Raw genomic sequence first — 17,148 nt, 5'->3', positions numbered from 1 at the left:
ATGCTCACAAAAGCATCTTCATTTAATTAATTATTGATAATTCAGAAGGGAGGGGTGACCAAAATATCCTTTATTTTTTTTCTGCTCTTTCGAAAACTATTTCTGTAGTCTCTCCACTCTCCAATTCAATAGTAATATAGCTTGGTGAAGGGATTGCATATTATGATTAAACAGGAAATGAAATTTGATGCTAAATTTTTTTTTTTTTCATTATGTGACACAACCCCACAAGGCACATTAATGTCTGTGTTACTGCCAGCCTCCAGTCAATCATGCACAGGGACCTTACTGGAATCAGCTCTTATAACAGACAAGTAGACCACTAGGGAAATAATCATACAGAGAAAATATTTATAGCAATGAAATAAGGAGAAGTTATGCGTGAAAGTCCACACTCTACAGCAGGGGTGTCCAAACTTCTTGACTTGGGGGCCGCATTGAGCTAAAAGATTGGCCAGGGGCCGACAGCTGACTGCATGTAAAGTAACAACAAATACAAACCCCAAAACCAGTGAAGTTGGCACGTTGTGTAAATGGTAAATAAAAACAGAATACAATGATTTGCAAATCCTTTACAACCTATATCCAATTGAATAGACTGCAAAGACAAGATACTTAACGTTCAAACTGAGAAACGTTATATTTTTGCAATTATTAGCTCATTTGGAATTTGATGCCTGCAACATGTTACAAAAAAGCTGGCACAAGTGGCAAAAAAGACTGAGAAATTTGAGGAATGTTAATCAAACACTTATTTGGAACATCCCACGGGTGAACAGACGCACGTCCAGGGTCACCACCGCGCCCACCGCACCGACACCCTGCCTCGTCCGCCTTCGCCGCGGCCGGCGTCACGCGCAGCAGGTAAGCAGCTTACCTGCCCGCCACCCCCGTGGCCGGGGGCTCGTAACAGGGGTCACTCCGCGCGCTCCGACCGCGCAGCTTACCTGCCCGCCACCCCTGTTGCCGGGGGCGCGTAACAGGGGTCACTCCGCGCGCAGTGCGCTCACGAAAGGGGTGGGGCTCACCCTGGTTGATACAGACAGCAGCTAGGACGGTGGCCATGGAAGTTGGAACCCGCTAAGGAGTGTGTAACAACCCACCTGCCGAATCAACTAGCCCTGAAAATGGATGGCGCTGGAGCGTCGGGCCCATATACCCGGCCGTCGCCTGCAGCGAGACGCGCTTGGAGGTGCGCTCAGCGCGGCTCCCATATGATTGCGCACTGGTGTGCGTCTGGGTCGTGACAGCGTGGCACGCAAATGTCTGTGCTGCATTGCATCAGTCTCCTTTCTTTAACAGGCAAAAGCTTTATAACCTCACTAATGCCTTGCATCGTCTATATTAGATATATAACAACGGGCGGATGCGGGCGGATGCGGGCGGATGCGGGCGGATGCGGGCGGATGCGGGCGGATGCGGTTCTGATCAAATGTTAGATCGGGTGGGTTGCGGATGGTTGACGACTTTCTGATGCGGTTGCGGATGAAATAATTGCCTATCCGCGCATCTCTAATATATATATATATATATATATAGATATATATATATATATATATATATATATATATATATAAAACATCTAAATACATTTGATATCGAGATCACTACACAAGCTTAAATTTTTTTATGTTGTTATTTATTCCAACTCTGTGAGCAGTCTCATCAGAGTGTCTGTGGGCTCAAGTTTACACAGCTGTTGTTTTTTTTACACGTAATTGGCCATCGCAAAGATTTATGTCTACATATTAATTTAATACCACATTGAAGAGGGACGTTTGCCAAACATGTAAGAATACAGTACAACCTGCGATAAAGCCCTATTTTCATTTCAAGGGGAATTGCCAATACGGTGTCATATAGACACGGGTGCAAATACACTCACTCACACACATACACAAATTGACACACAACACTGTAACAACGCTCATTTGCACAAAAATAAGGAATGTAGGATTTAAATTATCAGGAAATTCTCAGAGACATTTCGGTTTGCATTGATTTAAGTAAGCTATTGCCGACCGACTAAACAACACATAACTAACTGTAATTACTGTAACACCACCCCTCCCACATCAGACCCTGACGACACTACAATATGAAGTGTAAAAGATCAGATATGGACTCTTAAGAGTATGTGAAAGTTTGATTCTGATCCCATTTACTTCCGTAAAGACCACCTAAAATGTTGTTCTCTATCAGAAATATCAACCAGCTAAATGCGGCACACATGGATAAGTGTGGAGAGTTTTGCGTATTTCCCATAGTGCATTGTGGAGGGTTTTTATGGGTGTAATCTAGAATTATGTATAGTGCTTGGACATTTCTTTATAATGTCCACAAAGTTCAGTGAGCAGGTTGTGTTATGTGTGTTGAATGTCTGTGTTGGTCACGTTTTATTTGCACCATGAGTGAGAAAGGTTGGATGGATTGGATCATATCAATAATGCCGCGCTCAGAGCGTTTCAAAGTAAAAATCATAGTCATTGACAACAATACGCTGGTAAATTAGCAGCAAAATTGCCACAATTACTTGGATTTTCATGATGTCCCATCCGAGGTGGTCAAGCTAGCTCTGTACTCAATGGGGACTAGGCGCCATTAAGCCTTTCTCGAAGAATAATATCATATGCTTGTGTCGAACCTCGGATTCAGGAGGAACAGTGTGGTTTTCGTCCTGGTCGTGGAACTGTGGACCAGCTCTATACTCTCGGCAGGGTCCTTGAGGGTGCATGGGAGTTTGCCCAACCAGTCTACATGTGCTTTGTGGACTTGGAGAAGGCATTCCACCGTGTCCCTCGGGAAGTCCTGTGGGGAGTGCTCAGAGAGTATGGGGTATCAGACTGTCTGATTGTGGTGTCAGAGCTTGGTCCGCATTGCCGGCAGTAAGTCGGACACGTTTCCAGTGAGGGTTGGACTCCGCCAAGGCTGCCCTTTGTCACCGATTCTGTTCATAACTTTTATGGACAGAGTTTCTAGGCGCAGTCAAGGCGTTGAGGGGATCCGGTTTGGTGGCTGCTGGATTAGGTCCCTGCTTTTTGCAGATGATGTGGTCCTGATGGCTTCATCTGGCCAGGATCTTCAGCTCTCACTGGATCGGTTCGCAGCCGAGTGTGAAGCGACTGAGACGAGAATCAGCACCATCAAGTCCGAGTCCACGGTTCTCGCCCGGAAAAGGGTGGAGTGCCATCTCGGGGTTGGGGAGGAGATCTTGCCCCAAGTGGAGGAGTTCAAGTACCTCGGAGTCTTGTTCACGAGTGAGGTAAGAGTGGATCGTGAGATCGACCAGCGGATCGGTGCGGCGTCTTCAGTAATGCGGACGCTGTATCGATCCGTTGTGGTGAAGAAGAAGCTGAGCCGGAAGGCAAAGCTCTCAATTTACCGGTCGATGTACGTTCCTATCCTTATCTATGGTCATGAGCTTTGGGTTATGACCGAAAGGACAAGATCACGGGTACAAGCGGCCGAAATGAGTTTCCTCCGCCGGGTGGCGGGGCTCTCCCTTAGAGATAGGGTGAGAAGCTCTGCCATCCGGGGGGAGCTCAAAGTAAAGCCGCTGCTCCTCCACATCAAGAGGAGCCAGATGAGGTGGTTCGGGCATCTGGTCAGGATGCCACCCAAATGCCTCCCTAGGGAAGTCCTGTGGGGAGTGCTCAGAGAGTATGGGGTATGGGACTGTCTTGATTGTGGCGGTCCGCTCCCTGTACGATCAGTGTCAGAGCTTGGGCCGCATTGCCGGCAGTAAGTCGGACACGTTTCCAGTGAGGGTTGGACTCCGCCAAGGCTGCCCTTTTTTCACCGATTCTGTTCATAACTTTTATGGATAGAATTTCTAGGCACAGTCAAGGCATTGAGGGGATCCGGTTTGGTGGCTGCTGGATTAGGTCTCTGCTTTTTGCAGATGATGTGGTCCTGATGGCTTCATCTGGCCAGGATCTTCAGCTCTCACTGGATCGGTTCGCAACTGAGTGTGAAGCGACTGGGATGAGAATCAGCACCTCCAAGTCCGAGTCCATGCCATCTCCGGGTTGGGGAGGAGATCTTGCCCCAAGTGGAGGAGTTCAGGTTGCACCATGAGTGAGAAAGGTTGTATGGATTGGATCATATGCTTTGTGGACTTGGAGAAGGCATTCGACCGTGTCCCTCGGGAAGTCCTGTGGGGAGTTCTCAGAGAGTATGGGGTATCGGACTGTCTGATTGTGGCGGTCCGCTCTCTGTACGATCAGTGTCAGAGCTTGGTCCGCATTGCCGGCAGTAAGTCGGACACGTTTCCAGTGAGGGTTGGACTCCGCCAAGGCTGCCCTTTGTCACCGATTCTGTTCATAACTTTTATGGACAGAGTTTCTAGGCCCAGTCAAGGCGTTGAGGGGATCCGGTTTGGTGGCTGCTGGATTAGGTCCCTGCTTTTTGCAGATGATGTGGTCCTGATGGCTTCATCCGGCCAGGATCTTCAGCTCTCACTGGATCGGTTCGCAGCTGATTGTGAAGCGACTAGGATGAGAATCAGCACCTCCAAGTCCGAGTCCTTGCCATCTCCGGGTTGGGGAGGAGATCTTGCCCCAAGTGGAGGAGTTCAAGTACCTCAGAGTATTGTTCACGAGTGAGGGAAGAGTGGATCGTGAGATCGACCGGCGGATCGGTGCGGCGTCATCAGTAATGCGGACGCTGTATCGATCCGTTGTGGTGAAAAAGGAGCTGAGCCGGAAGGCAAAGCTCTCAATTTACCAGTCAATGTACGTTCCCATCCTTATCTATGGTCATGAGCTTTGGGTTATGACCGAAAGGACAAGATCACGGCTACAAGCGGCCGAAATGAGTTTCCTCCGCCGGGTGGCGGGGCTCTCCCTTAGAGATAGGGTGAGAAGCTCTGCCATCCGGGAGGAGCCAGATGAGGTGGTTCGGGCATCTGGTCAGGATGCCACCCAATCGCCTCCCTAGGGAGGTGTTTAGGGCATGTCCGACCGGTAGGAGGCCACGGGGAAGACCCAGGACACGTTGGGAAGACTATGTCTCCCGGCTGGCCTGGGAACACCTCGGGATCCCCCGGGAGGAGCTGGACGAAGTGGCTGGGGAGAGGAAAGTCTGGGCTTGCCTGCTTAGGCTGCTGCCCCCGCGACCCGACCTCAGATAAGTGGAAGAAGATGGATGGATGGATGGATGGATGTTATTTTGGGCTGTACGGACTGAGGATAAGCCGATAAGGTGAGAAGGAAGCAAAAAGTTGGTATTTAAGGGACACCTTTCATCACAAATATGTGAGTATTACAGCATTCACAATGGTAAATTGTCATTTTACCTTGCTACACATTGTTCCAATTATTATATTTCTGACCACCAAAGTTAACACCAAACATTACCACTGAGTGTTTTATTGCTCTTTGACATACATATATTAAATTATGTTTCAATCAGTAAGACTTCTGTTAACAAAGGAGAAGGGCAAAAGATTGTTTGACATTTTAGAAGGGGGAAGGGAGTAAAAGTGGATTATGCAGTTTAAAGTTAGTACTCATTTGCATAACCATTAAGTTCAAGGTTAGACTGCTGGTGGGGATGATAAAGCAGCAAGTGATTTTCCTGATGTGTTGGCTGAGATTATAAAAGAGATCAGAGAAAGGAATTGTCCTCTTTTTGAATTGCTGTTTCATTTAGTTATAGCATTTAGTGTATTTGATGTCTTTCATGTACAGTGTGAGTGAATTACGGTTCCCTCCTACACAATAATTCAACTGTGTCAAAAGTCTCATTGGAACAAAACTCGTTAGTAACCCGAGAATCACCTGTTTTGTTTTTGTAAAGTGGATAAAGCGCTCTGGATGAATCAATATGGTGCCGACATTTTTGCAAAGTGTCTACATAATTCTTGTTAATTAGTTGAATTTAAGTGTTACCGGGACACAAACAAAAATGCTGTACAGGGTCAACATTGCCATGTTTTAAGTTTCAATAGGGCATCGTCGACTGTACTCAATCAAAATGTTCCTATTTTATAGTTTACACATAAAGTTGGCGCCCATTGGTGTCCCTTAAACTACCGTATAATCCATATTCCACACTAACATACTGCATATTACCTGTCAGGCTTGCCCCTGACAGTTTGGTTGTGTTTTAGTTTTTCATCTGTGTGTGTAGTATTTCCTGTCAGCGCTCTTGTTTTGGTTCTGTTTCCTGTTTGTCTCCCTGAGTGCTGTGTCCCCTCAGCTGTGGCTGATTGGCACCTGGCCACACCTGGTGTCAATCAGCCAGCTGCTATTTAAAGCTATTTTTGTTTCTTGTCCACAGTTAGCCTTTGTGCTATTTTAGTTCATAGCCAAGTTTGTTCTCCGCCTTGTGCGCGCCTTTTGTTTGTACCCTTTTGTTTGTTTTTTTGCTTTAGTGTTAAATTAAATCATGTTTTCTTGTACCAAGCCATCCGCCATCTCTGCATCTTGGGGTTCGTCACCGACAAACTCTGACATTACCAGGGCCAAAAATTGTTTAAGTGTAAAAAAGCAGTACCGCTGAGTAGGGCTGCAGCGACTAATCGATTAAATCGAAAAATTAGATATATATTCTATTGCTTCGTTAATCGTTTAATGAGTGGAACTACAAACCCCAAAACCAGTGAAGTTGGCCCGTTGTGTAAATGGTAAATAAAAACAGAATACAATGATTTGCAAATACTTTTCAACTTATATTCAATTGAATAGACTGCAAAGACAAGATATTTAATGTTCGAAGTGGCAAACGTAGTTATTTTTTGCAAATATTAGCTCATTTGGAATTTGATGCCTGCAACATGTTTCAAAAAAGCTGGCACAAGTGGCAAAAAAGGCTGAGAAAGCTGAAGAATGCGCATCAAACACTTATTTGGAACATCCCACAGGTGAAGAGGCTAATTGGGAACAGGTGGGTGCCATGATTGGGTATAAAAGCAGCTTCCATGAAATGCTCGGTCATTCACAAACAAGGATGGGGCGAGGGTCACCACTTTGTGAACAAATGCGTGAGCAAATTGTCCAACAGTTTAGGAACAACATTTCTCAACGAGCTAATGCAAGGAATTTAGGGATTTCACCATCTACGGTGGGCAGCACAGTGGTACAGAGGTGGGTGCATGTACCTCACAATACGAAGGTCCTAAATTCAATACCGGGCTCGGGATCTTTCTATGTGGAGTTTGCATGTTCTTCCCGTGAGTACGTGGGTTCCCTCTGGGTACTCCGGCTTCCTCCCACCTCCAAAAACATGCACCTGGGGATAGTTTGATTGGCAACACTAAATTGGCCCTAGTGTGTGAATGTGAGTGTGAATGTTGTCTATCTGCTTTGGCCCTGTGATGAGGTGGCGACTTGTCCAGGGTGTACCCCGCCTTCCACCCGATTGTAACTGAGATAGGCTCCAGCACCCCCCACAACCCCGAAAGGGACAAGCGGTAGAAAATGGATGGATGGATGGACCATCTATGGTCCGTAATATCATCAAAAGGTTCAGAGAAATCTGGAGAAATCACTGCGCGTAAGCGGCAAGGCCAAAAACCAACATTGAATGCCTGTGACCTTCGATCCGTCAGGCGTTACTGCATCAAAAACCGACATCAGTCTGTAAAGGATATCACCACATGGGCTCAGGAACACTTCAGAAAACCACTGTCAGTAACTACAGTTCGTCACTACATCTGTAAGTGCAAGTTAAAACTCTACTATGCAAAGCGCTGCTGGCTTCGCTGGACCTGAGCTCATCTAAGATGGACTGATGCAAAGTGGAAAAGTCTTATGTGGTCTGACGGGTCCACATTTCAAATTGTTTTTGGAAACTGTGGACGTCGTGTCCTCCGGACCAAAGAGGAAAAGAACCATCCGGACTGTTATAGGCGCAAAGTTGAAAAGCCAGCATCTGTGATGGTATGGGGGTGTATTAGTGCCCAAGGCATGGGTAACTTACACATATGTGTAAGTAATGCTGAAAGGTACATACAGGTTTTGGAGCAACATATGTTGCCATCCAAGCAACGTTACCATGGACGCCCCTGCTTATTTCAGCAAGACAATGCCAAGCCACGTGTTACATCAACGTGGCTTCATAGTAAAAGAGTGCGGGTACTAGACTGGCCTGCCTGTAGTCCAGACCTGTCTCCCATTGAAAATGTGTGGCGCATTATGAAGCCTAAAATACCACAACGGAGACCCCCGGACGGTTGAACAACTTAAGCTGTACATCAAGCAAGAATGGGAAAGAACTCCACCTGAGAAGCTTAAAAAATGTGTCTCCTCAGTTCCCAAACGTTTACTGAGTGTTGTTAAAAGGAAAGGCCATGTAACACAGTGGTGAACATGCCCTTTCCCAACTACTTTGGCATGTGTTGCAGCCATGATATTCTAAGTTAATTATTATTTGCAAAAAAAAAATAAAGTTTATGAGTTTGAACATCAAATATGTTCTCTTTATAGTGCATTCAATTGAATATGGGTTGAAAAGGATTTGCAAATCATTGTATTCCGTTTATATTTACATCTAACACAATTTCCCAACTCATATGGAAATGGGGTTTGTATCATTAAACCGCTTATGTCAGGCTTGTCCCTGACAGTTTGACTGTGTTTTAGTTTTTCCTCTGCGTTTGTCTTAGTTTTCTGTCAGCGCTTTTATTTTGTCTTCATTTCCTGATTGTCTCCCTGAGTGCTGCTTCCCCTCAGCTGTGGCTGATTGGCACCTGGCCACACCTGGTGTCAATCAGCCAGCTGCTATCTAAACCTGCCTTCCCCTCCAGTCAGTGCTGGATTATTGTCTTTCCTACTTGTCGATGCCAGTGCAGCTGTAAGCGGTAGCGGTAAGCTATTTATTGTAGATGTTTGTAGCTTGCTGTCTTTTTGTTTCTCGTCTTCCAGTTCCTGTTTTCCTGGCATCCTGTTTCCTGTTCCTAGTTTGTGTTTTTTCCTTTATTTTATGAACATTAAATCTTGTTTTCCCGCACAATGCCTTCCACCTTCTCTGCATCTTGGGGTTCGTGTCCTACAAACTCTGACAGCTTATTGTTACATCCCTCGTCCATTAACAAGTAAAAAGTCACGGCATGTTCTTGCCGCCGATGTCAATTTTTTAGGGCATTGCGGCAAATGACTAGAGCGGTTAAATTCGAGCCCTGGATAGCTGGAGCCCTACCTTTTGAATGAGACCACACGGCATGTTTGAGAGTGTAGGTTGCAGTAGCATTGATCAGTCATTAGTAGTCTTGACCTGCTCTGTTTGCACAAACAGATCCAGTTTTCCACAAGGAAAAGGACAAGTCAGAAAGTAGGGCAAAGAAAGTTGTCCATTTATCACATGTTAGATTTAAATTGTTTTCATTCATAGTTCAATTTAAAGGATGTTTTTGCAAGAAAGCATTTTTGTTCTGAAGACATTAAAAACTAACAACTTTGCTTGATTCAGTTCATGGTATGGACTACTGCTCTGACTTCTTAGTTATGACTCATTCAGTCCTTTCCCAAAGCTGTTGGATGCCACTGGTATGTGCTGATTAGAATCCCAACCAGCGCTCCCATTCATTGCTCGCCTCAAGAGAGAGGGGGACAATTTTTAGATTTTGAATGGAATCCCCCACAAAAGCCTAGCTCTTCATGGGAAAGAATCCGCCCCCCTTTAGCTGCAGAACTGACCCACGGACCAGGGACGCGGAGCCCTGGAACTAATTACACTAATGAGTTTAGCCATTGAGTTAGTGAGTGGAATCACTCTCAAACATTTAAAACACGCAGATGTACGTGCATTCGGACATGCGGCGCCCAATCAATGGAATTAAAGACTTGGTTTCAGTTATCAAATCCACAAGAACATGACAAAAGTAACAATGCTATGCATTCCATGTAGCAGAAAAACATGCGCATGAACGATGGCGGAATTTAAATCTCAATGCATTTGTAGACTAAGAGACGTCACGTTGGCGCTGCCAGCGCAGAGGAGTGCGAGTGTGCCAGCTCGTAGAAAGTCCAACAATACGCAGCGGAAAGGCGGCTCACACTGCGGGGATCTGTCACACACTAAGGAGCCGGATTCAGCCCCGCGTTTTTTAGGGAAATTGGCTCATTTGTGCACCAACTCGGGCAAAAAGATAACAAAAAGGGAGTCCCGGACAAAGACAGATGAGAGGGGGAAAGTAAACAAGGCAATCTCAGCTACTCAGCACCAGTGATGTAAGAGACATCTTCCATTTGTACAACTTAGAAAGGGTTATCCGTAGTGCAGCTCTGGGAGTAATTGTGCTTGTTTGTGTATTGGAGAAATTTAATTCAAAAACATGAGGGAAATATATAAAAAAAGGCACGCTATGAAAGGAAAAAGCTGTTAATACGAATAACTAACTAGAAAAGCACCCTGAGAGCTCAGACTTCCACCAGGCCCTACCTCCCAATGGTGAAAAAAGTCCTGAATCTAGATCAGACCTGGGCAAATTAAGGCCCGTTAAGCTTTTCAATCTGGCCCGCCAGACATTCCCAAATCATTTTTTTTAGATCTTTAAGATGGAAACTGTAGCTGCCCTTATGATATGCAGTGATGTTTTCTAATGACCGTAAGTCTTGAACTACGTATACAAAGTAGAGATGTCCGATAATGGCTTTTTTGCCGATATTCCGACAATGTCCAACTCTTAATTACCGATTCCGATATCAACCGATACCGATATATACAGTCGTGGAATTAACACATAATTATGCCTACTTTTGTTGTGATGCCCCGCTGGATGCATTAAACAATGTAACAAGGTTTTTTCAAAATAAATCAACTCAAGTTATGGAAAAAAAATGCCAACATGGCACTGCCATATTTATTATTGAAGTCACAAAGTGAGTTATTTGTTTTAACATGCCTCAAAACAGCAGCTTGGAATTTGGGGCATGCTCTCCCTGAGAGAGCATGAGGAGGTTGAGGTGGGCGGGGTTGAGGTGGGGGGGTATATTGCATACTTGCCAACCTTGAGACCTCCGATTTCGGGAGGTGGGGGGTGGGGTTGGGGGGCGTGGTTGGGGGTGGGGCGTGGCGTGGTTGGGGGCATGGGGAGGAGTATATTGACAGCTAGATTTCACCAAGTCAAGTATTTCATACATACATACATACATACATATATATATATATATATATATATATATATATATATATATATATATATATATATATATATATATATATATATATATATATATATATATATATATTTATTTATTTATTTATGCAAGTTTGAAGTATCAATTATCTAAACACAGTTTTGTTTGCATATTTTCAGGATATATATATATATATATATATATATATATATATATATATATATATATATATATATATATAAAACTGTGTTTAGATCATTGATACTTCAAACTTGCATAAATAAATCGTAAGGAATATAACATAACTTGGCTTCTGAGAGCTTCAAAATGTAATGAATAAAATGCTAAAGTTGTTGATAAACAAGCAATTATTTTAATGATTAAATATGGTCATTTTAAATGAATTATTATGATAATTGAAAATTAATTATTTCAAATATGTTTATTTTAATGTATAATTCTATGGCTGGATGTAATAAGGAGTCAGAACAAATACAAATAAAAAGACAATTAATTTTGATGTTTTTAGCAAAATATATTAAAAATGTATTTAGTTTTTTTTGGTTTTTTTAAATTAATAAACATATTTATTTTTAGGTAAGATAAACATAATAATACAATGTATCTCTAGTCTGGATGATTTAGTTCTTGTCACCCTGTTGTCCTCCCGTCATGAAAAAAGGCTGTCCTCACTCAGGTGCGCATGGAGCTGGAGGGGGCGTGGCCTCCAGCTCCGGCTGAAAATCGGGAGATTTTCGGGAGAATATTTGTCCCGGGAGGTTTTCGGGTGAGGCGCTGAATTTCGGGAGTCTCCCGGAAAATTCGGGAGGGTTGGCAAGTATAGTATATTGTAGCGTCCCGGAAGAGTTAGTGCTGCAAGGGGTTCTGGGTATTTGTTCTGTTGTGTTTATGTTGTGTTACGGTGCGGATGTTCTCCCGGAATGTGTTTGTCATTCTTGTTTGGTGTGGGTTCACAGTGTGTCGCATATTTGTAACAGTGTTAAAGTTGTTTATACGGCCACCCTCAATTGGACCTCTTTGGCTGTTGACCAAGTATGCTTGGCATTCACTTGTGTGTGTGAAAAAGCCATAGATATGTGACTGGGCCGGCACGCAAAAGAAGTGCCTTTAAGGTTTATTGGCGCTCTGTACTTCTCCCTACGTCCATGTACACAGTGAAGTTTTAAAAAGTCATGAATTTTACTTTTTGAAACAGATACCGATAATTTTGAAACCGATACCGAACATTTACATTTTAAAGCATTTATCGGCCGATAATATCCGCAGTCCAATATTATCGGACATCCCTAATACAAAGTATTTCAATGGTTGGAATCTGCGCTTTTGCATGATATACTAGTTACTATGGTAATCGAATTAGTTACTATGGTAATCTAAGTCACAGCAGCTCAGACGAGGCACCAAGCAGTGTGGGTGGGGAGCGTTTCCACAGAGTGTTTCCAGAGCGGCCAGCCTGAAATGCGGGTGTCATGGACAGACGCGGAAGGAGATTTTTACAACAAAGTTCTAAAGCTAAGTGATGAATAAGATGTATCAGATTGTAGGTGATTTTTTTTATTCATATTTCACTGTTTTTGTTGCATTTGTTTTGCGTTTTGCTTGATTGTAAAATATGTCGATCGAGAGGGGGGGTGACGTTAACATGTTGTCAATATTCAGTGTTTTATCGTTCATAGTTAATATTGTATATCCCACATTATTTATTTTCATGTACATTCTGGGTGTTTCATTCAGTAAAAATGTTTTAATTCCATTCCATTTTTTAAGGCGGTCTGTCATAACGTTTTTAGCATTCAATCAGGCATTATTGAGAGGTTTAGTATTAGTGTTCCTAAAAATAGATTGTGGAAGGAAGTGTGTCAGCGCGCCCGCAGGAGCAAAGGTCTTGCCGAGGGCGGAGCACCATCAGCTAGGGGCGGGGTATGTGCGGGACGGCGAGACACAGCTGGCAGGTGATTAGATTTCACAGGTGGTACGTGTTGATATAATCATCTGTTGTCTTTAACAGTAAGCGGCCGGCCGGGAGCAGAGGAGAGAGAGGATTGGGAGTGACGGCAACGTCACAACATGCCGAAAGACATTTGGAAAATCTTGTTAAAGAACATTAAAACTTTGTTAAACCTGCACGCTTGGCTCTTGTGCCGTGTCTACAGTGGAGCTGCTAGGAAGCGACTTCCACATAGATATAGACACTTTTTTTTCTCTAAATTTGGCCTCCGATTCAAAATAATTACACAGGCCGCACCCCCCCCCAAAATGTACTTGAAAAATCTAATTTGGTAAGGACGGTGCATATTGATCACCATATGAACAGAAGCATGACAGTAAATATGAAAGAATTGGCTACAATAGCTCAATTTAATCTGTTGTCCTAAGTAGGCACCATAAAAACAAACAAGACCACCTACAATAAATATTACCGTGTTTTCCGGACTATAAGGCGCACTTAAAATCCTTTAATTTTCTCAAAAATCGACGGTGCGCCTTATAGCCGGTGCGCCTAATGTACGGAATAATTTTGGTTGTGCTTACCGACCTCAAATTTTATTTGGTACATGGTGAAATGATAAGTGTGACCAGTAGATGGCAGTCACACATAAGAGATATGTGTAAACTGCAAGATGACGCCAGTAAACAACACCAAAACTTTAAATGTTCCATTGAGAATATAGAACATTACACACGGCGCTCAACAATCCATCAAAATGTTTTTTGTAAGACTTTGGTAAGCTATGAAGCCGCACCGCTTGATGGATTATCGGCGCATTAAAAATACGAGTATTATTATGGTGTGTGTATAAGAACAGCAAAATAGCACCTATAGGCAGACATATTATCTGGCCTTTTGTTTGGCAAAATGATCAAAAACCAACTTTTCTTACCTTCTGGTACCTGCTGATGTGTATTTGGAATCTGCATAAGTCCTGAAAATGCGCGTGCGTCTGCCACTGTAGTCCGTGCAAATGATAAATGTATGCATTATCCTGTTATATCTCACATTCTATATTGTGTTTTGGAAAAAGGTTGTCACAAACGTTACTTAATTCATAAAAAAAACATGTTTTTATGCATAAGTAAATGTATTCAGTTATAAACATTCATTCACTTTCTTCTTTCCTACATGGATCCAAACCAGGGGTATCAAACGTACGGCCCGCGGGCCTGAACAGATTTTCCGGCCAATACTGTAATTTCATTTTGATATTATTTTTTTATCTCCATAAATTTGAAAATTAACACCATCGAGTTTACTGATGAACATTATCACATAATTTATTCAGAAAATCTAAATAACGACAAATAAAAATAAAATACTATTAACCGCAACATGTAAATGTAAAAAATAAATAAATAAATAACATTATGATTTCAGAATGTGCTTGTTCTATTTTTAAACAAAGAAAACAATCTGAAGTTGTCTTTATTTTTAAGTTATCGTGCCGTGATTTTACCAGTCCGGCTCACTTGGGAGTAGATTTTTCTCCATGTGGCCCCCGTTCTAAAATGAGTTTGAAACACCCCTGATCTAAAATTTACCGCTGCCGGTATATATATATATTTTTTTATTGTAATATTTTCAGAATGTGCTTGTTCTATTTTTAAACAAAGAAAACAATCTGGAGTTGTCTTTATTTTTAAGTTATCGCGCCGTGATTTTACCAGTCCGGCCCACTTGGGAGTAGATTTTTCTCCATGTGGCCCCCCATCTAAAATGAGTTTGACACCTGTTGCGTCGACCAGCTCTTCCTCCCAGGGAATCTAAGTTACTGTTCAATCCAAGTTCTTTCGATGACATACAGTATATGCTGAGTAAGAAGGACCATCAAGACAGAATTGGAATATTTTCAAGTTTTACTAAAGCTTTAGGAGGTCAACTTGGGACGGCGTGGCGAAGTTGGTAGAGTGGCCATGCCAGCAATCGGAGGGTTGCTGGTTACTGGGGTTCAATCCCCAACTTCTACCATCCTAGTCATGTCCGTTGTGTCCTTGGGCAAGACTTCACCCCTTGCTCCTGATGGCTGCTGGTTAGCGCCTTGCATGGCAGCTCCCGCCATCAGTGTGTGAATGTGTGTGTGAATGGGTGAATGTGGAAATACTGTCAAAGCGCTTTGAGTACCTTGTAGGTAGAAAAGCGCTATACAAGTATAACCCATTTATCATTTATCATTTAACTTAACCAATACATTCATATCGGCTACTCTAGTTGATCTGGCATTCCAACGGAAAAGCCAACTCCTTTGCACACAAAGAAAACCCCCATATCTCCCCCTCGCAACACTGATAAGGAAAGAGTGCGTGTTGTATTTCACATTCCAAGGTTTAAGACACTAAACAGACAAACTGAAGACAAAGAAAGACTGGTAGAATATACAAAGGAAAAGTACTAGATGCTCAAACATGGCTATGAATAGAGAAATAACTCTTAAACATATACGCATCCTCCACACACCACAGATCTAAACTTTACCGCTGCCGGTATATATATTTTTTTTTTTATGTAATATTTTCAGAATGTGCTTGTTCTATTTTTCAACAAAGAAAACAATCTGAAGTTGTCTTTATTTTTAAGGTATTGTGCCGTGATTTTACCAGTCCGGCCCACTTGGGAGTAGATTTTTCCTCATGTCAAAATCTGGCCCCCGACCTAAAAGATCGGGGGCCAGATTTTGGACGCTGGCGGGCCGAATCCGGCCCGCGGGCCGTAGTTTGGGGACCCCTGGTCTTGCTGAACCGCAGCTTCCCAGTGCCTGGGGCACTCATGCAGCCCCAGACCGTGACGTTACACTACCACCAAGACATGACACAATTATGTTGCCAACTCTTTAGCCTCTAAAAATACATCCTGCGATACAAGCTGTTCACTGACTACTCTAAAAGTACATATAAGTTTAATTTCTATTAGATATACTGTAATACAACAAAAATGGTTGCTGCTAGTGGGAATGAGGCGTTCAGGGACCAACCTGGACTAGCTTGTAACAGTTGTATGTTGATCACCTCCAACCCTCTACGAGTGCGTGTTATGTAACGTGTTTAAAGAGGTGCGTGGGAGAGTTTGAGGAATCCCGTCTGGACTCACCGTTGAAGGGTAAAAAAAAAAAAAAAAAAAATCTGACGATCAATTCGGACTGGATCTCCTGGGTGTCCTCAAACTGGGCCGTCCAGCATGGCAGGACTTTGCAACTCCCTCCTTTCCTTCTCGGACTTCTTCTCCTTCCTCCGGGGTCAAAAGGGGTGTAACGGACAGCTCCAGTGCTGAAATGTGGACGGCTTCTGTCCGTGGGCTGCTTCGAGTCCTGTGTGCCTGAGAGCGGCCACGCAGCGCCGCGCCACTCGCGTCAAGTAGGAGAGACCTTGGCGCTGCTGACTCACAGGCAGCCAATCAGCGCTCGACTTCCGCGGTCCCGATGTATGACGTCACTAGCGTCACCCCTCCCCTCTCCCCTCGCCAGTCGAAAAACTTGCGGGAGCCCCGCCCCTCTGGAGCTTCACCTACGAATGACTTGTGATTGGGTGGATCGATCCAATATCGATACCAAGGGTAGTATCAGTATTGGATTTTTAGTTCCCTTCTATGTTGGGTTTCACAAGTATCTACACATGGAGTTTTTTTTTTGTTTACCTATGTTTTAAAAACCAAAAATAAATAAAATGGCATGTTTTCCCCATTCCACCTAATTGGGGCCATTTGTTTGTTGTAACTCAAAATATTAAAAAAAAATTCATAATAATTTTATGAAAATTCTGTACTCAAAATGCGTATTGATAATAATAATAATAATAATAGTAGATTTTATTTGTAAAAAGCACTTTACATTGAGTAAACAATCTCAAAGGGCTACAGTGTATTAAAAAAAATAAAAAATACAAATAAAAAGATAAGAAGAAATATAATAAAATTAAAAACTAGAACAGCCAAATAGCTAAAACTAGTATGCATACATCTAAAAAAAGTTTTTTTTAAAAAGAAGGTCTTTTTTTAAGCATTTTTTAAAAGTATCCACAGTCTGTGGTACCCTCAGGTGGTCAGGGAGAGCGCTCCACA

General features: G+C 43.1%; 1 protein-coding gene across 2 annotated transcripts in view; it reads right to left on the bottom strand.

Moving 5' to 3' along the window:
- phf24 (PHD finger protein 24) overlaps positions 1-16,453 on the bottom strand; it is a 110,839-nt gene extending 94,386 nt beyond the window's left edge. Inside the window, exon 1 of one of the 2 annotated variants that reach the window (XM_061980855.2) lies at positions 16,183-16,453. The gene's annotated coding sequence lies outside the window, so the exon portion shown is untranslated. The remainder of the gene's footprint in view (positions 1-16,182) is intronic. The other variant, XM_061980856.2, reaches the window with a different exon arrangement.
- Between the last annotated feature and the right edge of the window lie 695 nt (positions 16,454-17,148).

Source organism: Nerophis lumbriciformis, linkage group LG20, assembly GCF_033978685.3.
Source record: "Nerophis lumbriciformis linkage group LG20, RoL_Nlum_v2.1, whole genome shotgun sequence".
Classification (NCBI taxonomy): domain Eukaryota; kingdom Metazoa; phylum Chordata; class Actinopteri; order Syngnathiformes; family Syngnathidae; genus Nerophis; species Nerophis lumbriciformis.
This window is presented reverse-complemented; position numbering and strand designations above follow the sequence as displayed.